The following is a 5,839-nucleotide window of genomic DNA, read 5'->3' on the forward strand; positions in this document are numbered from 1 at the left end:
CATTACAACATGAATTTGCTGATAGATAAGGATAATAATACATACCAAAATCAGTATCACAAAGCCCTGAAATGTAGAAAAAAAAGTTATTTTAAAGTGATACAAACATCTTTAACAATTGTTACTAAAAGGATATTAATCACAACAATTAATGGTATGTATAAGTCAAATGGGAAAACTGTTTTCATCTTTTCTATCTTAAAATCATTTACAACATAACTGCAAATACGACCAAATGCGTCGCTTCCCCAAGAAAAAAACATCTTCAGAAACCCTTGACCAAATTAATGAAGCATTCTTAGCGTTTTGTAAGAAAGCACTGAAATCTAGGGGTCGTGTGTACATTATATTTATAGCGAAATGCGGTACAGATCATGGACCAACAGGGCTGCTTTCCGATATACAAAAATGTATTGCGGTAACGAAACAGGGCTGCTTCTACGTAAATTGTTCCCCGATTCAGAATGACCAGATATAAACGTTAATAAATTTACGGTAAGACTAACTTAAGAATATCTCGTGAAACTTAAATATCACATGTAATAACACTACATGTATAGTTATAGAAAAGAGCAAATAATAATGGGCAGATGGAGTATAACAATAAGAAACACACTCAAATAATTAGCCTGAAGTGGACTCGGTAAACCATAATCAAAAACGAAATAATTTTCAAAATGTTCTTATATCTTTACATATTTATTATTGGTAAAGTCTGTGGCAATACCCCCAGATAACTCTTACATGAATGTTGATAATTTGTGGAAACGTCAGAAAGTCAAAGAATAGTATTTTTGCATGCTTATACTTTGACTGTCCACTTTGTATCTACATTGCATTTGATATTTATTTACTTATTTATTTCAGCAATTTTGTTCAACACTCACTCACATACAATACTTTCTTTACCTATGTTTAAACTATGAGGTACAAAAGATAAAATCAAAACCAGTACAACTATATTTGAAGTATATTGTTTGAAAGACGGAGGTGTTGAAATATATATCATATCCATCTTTATAGCTTGTATAACAACCAGGAACAAGGAGTTCATCACAATCTGATATTAGAAATATTATTATTATCAAAATTAAACTGTATTATTGATCATGAGTATACTAGGGAATATGTTATCAGTGTTTGTCGATCTTTGGTATTATATGTGTATACTTTGATGGACCTTAATTATTTATTATATACGTTAATGTTTCATCTCTATTGTATATTTCAATTTGATAATTTTCATTGTTTTTTTTTTAAATAATTGCATATTGTAATGCAAAAGAGCATTACACGAAGACACAGGAATATTTATCTTCATATTACGTTCAATTATTTTATTAACATGTTATTTGGATTCTTATTCACTAATGCTTATTAAAAATAAATACTGAAAATTATGTATATCAAAGCTTACAAAATCTTCTTTTCTTTTTCATATTCTTTTCTTATTTCAGATATGTCCCATGTAAATAAGAACAAAATCCACAATTTGAGTTAAGACATATTTAAAACATAATTGTAAAGGCTGCGCAATGATTAAACAAGGTCTCGATTTCAATGCTTGATTAAAAACCCGAACACAGAAAGGTCCCGATATAAATTGTTAACAATTTAAACATGGACATTTATGAAATCCAATTGGTGTGTAGTTATAGGTGCAGTTCTAACACATGCAGTTCATATGCTACATGTAATAAACTTCATTAATTTAAAACAAAAATCGAAAATAACGTCATTTTTCATTTGGACATTAATCAATAATTTGCCGGAATACCTTCAAACTGAAATATTGATATAAAAACAAATTCTTGCTTCTGTGTAATATTTTATGTACTAAAACTGGTTCATGGCAAGCTCAAAAATCATCTTTGATGAAGTTTCATCATTGAAATAATTATTTTACAACAAAAATGTAAAATTCTGTTATCGAATGTACTTTGGCAAAAAATTGTATATTATTTTAGTCGTGTCGTTAATGGCGTCAACTTGATTTCTTATGAAACCCTAGCTGTAAATTATTGTATTCCTACAAATGGGGTGGTATCGCTTGTTTTCCAAAATGTTTTCATTCGTGCACCTATGATGTTTCATGACGAAGTCATTTAAAGTCGGGACATGTTTTCTGAAACGCCCTGCCTGGATATACTGGATATTTGTACAATTCAATAAAGAATACTAAATTTCTGTTTTCACAAATTCCGATAAGGCAGTAAGGTACATGAGAAAATAAGAATGACCAATAATCGAAAATTGGATTTTTTAATTCATTTTTTTCCAATTAAATGTTATTGCAACGCTCAATTAAGATAAGTGTTTACATTGTGATATTTAAAATATTGTCAAATAAACTATTTTTTTTGTAAATTCCATCTTCCTGTATATTTTAAACCAGCCCGATCGAGTTTTGTAGACTGGGTACGATAATATTGGAATCAGCAAATTGACCCCTTTTGGCTCCGCCCCTCATTCTATTGATTTGTATACTTTTGAACCCCATCTCTCTCTCTCTCTCTCTCTCTCACACACACACACACACACACAAACACACACACATACACACACACACGCCGGTCTGAGGTCACCGCGTGCCCAAGCATCTCAATTTAGGTGACCGGAGTTAACTAGCTTCATTGAGGCGGAGTGAAATAAAATTGTAAATATTGCGATATGAGTGTTATTCAATGTAGCCAGATTGTCCGCTTTCCTTCCCTAGACCCCTTGGAAGTTGGCCTCACTATTTGAACAATTTTGTATCCCCCATCCCTAAGCCAATGCAATATGATTGCTACCCAATGCTTAGTTTCAGAAATTGTTTACATGGATATATAATGTTAGCTCATCTGGTCCGAAGGACCAAGGTAAGCTTATTCGATACCGTGACGTTCAGTGTCCGGCGTCCGTCTTCCATTCATCAACAACAAAAATTGACTGGAAGCATCCTAATGGGGTACTGACTGAACATTATACAAATGGTGGGACTGATCCCATCGATGGCTTGAGGGGCGGGGTCAAAAGCGTTCAATTTTTAGCACCATCCCTGAGCCCCCTGGGGGTTAGCCCCGCCATTTGTACAATTTTGAAGCAACCTAATAGAGTGCCACCAATGCAACGAGCGTTATTAATTTCAGAGAAAAAGTCGTTAATATGGAAGTACATTTTTCTGTGTTATTGACCTTTTTACAAAAAAATGGCATAAACTATACACGGAAAATATGTATAACAACAATGACAATACATTTTGTTAAAGTTTTTTATCAATTTTTGTTTTCAATGTCCTACCTGACTATAATGTGTGTTTTAAATGAATATTTAGGAGCCTAATTGGATTAATATAAGGTCGCTAAGACATATTTCACTCAATGTATAACTATCATAAAATTTAAACCTTCCTGAATGGCGACGGTTGGAGTCGCATTCCATTATGTTTTTTATGATTTATTGACATGAAGACAAATTGAAAGCAGTATTTTTTTGTTTGGTGATATTAGTTATATACCCTTGAAAAAGACGAAAGTGTTGTACAATACCCCTTGATAATACAATGTGTAGTTAATTTGAGTGCTGAATAATAATAAATGTTTACAATACAAAACTGTGATCATTATCTTTGCGTACATTGGCAGGGGCCACTTAGAGGATAAAGTCGTATTTTTGAGGTACATGCCCAAACATAGATGTCTTTTAAGTTTAATCTCTTCTGTTGTCGTGAAACTGAAAATGGGTACTACAACGTACCTTATGTAGTTAAATAAACAACTGAATATGAAGATTGTGATGACCGGTAGATAGTATAAAGTTAAACACATGTGTTATACGTTTGAATCATATGTGGATTGGAAGAAAGGGGATATTCCCACGATGTTCAAAGAAGTAGTATTACAGAATGCTTGCCGATGGTACAACATTTTGTGATCTCGATGGTAGAATATCCCTATTCTTCCCATCCACGTATGAAAAGGGATTTTTCTCTCACACCTTGACTGTATTATCACAGAAATGATGGCATATTTTTTCTCCATAACGAGTTCTAAGAAAACCGCGATTGGAATTCGTATTTAAACGTAAATCCCACTGTTTGCGTCCTTTTCAATAATACCAGTCTGATTTCAATAATTTACATTCATATATGTACAAAATCAACATCACAGGAATTAACGAACGATTACCAAGTGTCAAATAAAGACACCTTTTAACGCAACCGGAAGTTTTAAACAAATAGTACGCGCATGTATAGTACTATTCCAGTTGAAGAAAGTATAAACATACATCAAACAAGCACAGAAGCTTACCAAAGATGTCATTTCAGCGATTCAGAGATATATTGTACCAAAAATAGTCCATTTTGTTTACGCCGTAACGAAATAAACCCGTAGTATAACTGTCGATATTGGAGAACGAATAAAACTTTTAAAAGCAAAACGTGTGTACGTTAAAACATACACAGACTACATTGTATACACTTACCCGACGGAGGCCGGTGATTCGAATTTAGCTCCATTTCGTTTTTTTTGTCGTACCCATTGGTGATGTGTTATAGGTTCCCAACTCCATTCAATAACGGACACTGGGTATAGTTTACGGCTGTAGTCTACGTACATATATATATATATGGTACGATTTGGGGATTTCCAATATGATCGTATGAATGGTTACGTGTAGTTAAATATAACTTAACTGTTATCCAATCAGAAACAAATTGCTTAAGTCAAACTTACCTTATACGAACAGTAGTGACACAGCCAGCAGTGTTTCAATGCCAATTCAAAACGGCACTCAATCATTAAGACATGCTTCACTGAATATAGAACTTAACAGGAGAGATTTGATTTTCCCCCTTAAGGTGATACCTTATTATAATTACCTTTACGTTATAATTCTTTTTTTTACCTGAACATTCAGTTATTTTATATTTCTTATATTATAGAAAGACAATATTAAATATATTGGTTATTTCAAATGTACATATATAAGCAATGGAAACTTTTCTGGTTTTTGAAATAACATACAAAGTACAATCTATTTCATGTAAAGTATTCTAAGACAGTTTTCAAGTTAAGTTAGTCCAGGTGTATACATACCTTATATAAATTTCATTGTTAAGCAGGCAAAATCAATCAAAATAATAAACAAATTAATAATCAAATACTAGCAATGTTTACCACGACTTGCAGTTATAGAATTACATCTTCTTGTAAGTTTCGAGATTGAAGGTTTAATGAAACATCTAAGCGTTGGTGAATTTGCTGCTAAATTTCCTCATTTTAAGTAAATGTATATGGATCATATGTTTGAAGACAACTCCAATAATTTAAATATTTATTCGTATCATAAACGCATGTAAATTATATAACATATTATTCATTCTTTTTCAAGATATGGCTACACATATTTCCTTTAAAAAAGCCCGTGGACCTTAATAGCCATCCGATGAAAAAGGACGAAAGGACTACAAACAGGATTTCATAGTTATATTTTACCGAAGTTCCCAATTTGGATCTCTGTCCCGCTTTCCTCTCAAGGGTCACAAATGAGTAGGATATTAAAACAAAATTTTAGCAATGTTTTCCTTTCGAAAACAAGCCCCTCCGCTTTGGAATTAGGACAAGTTCAATAACATGGTTTCACCTAATGATAATTGAGACCAAATATGGCTGTAAACTACAAAAAGGGTCAGAAGTAGTAGGATTTTAAAATCAAAATTACAGAAATGCATTGTTGGGCCGATTCTCAGGTCATAGGGGTCGGGGCAAACTTATACTTTAACGAAATATGATTGTCTTGCCCAATACCAATAATAAGGTCCACCTACAGCTGTAATTTGGTAGTGATTCACAAT

This window comes from Argopecten irradians, chromosome 15 (genome assembly GCF_041381155.1).
Source record: "Argopecten irradians isolate NY chromosome 15, Ai_NY, whole genome shotgun sequence".
Lineage (NCBI taxonomy): Eukaryota > Metazoa > Mollusca > Bivalvia > Pectinida > Pectinidae > Argopecten > Argopecten irradians.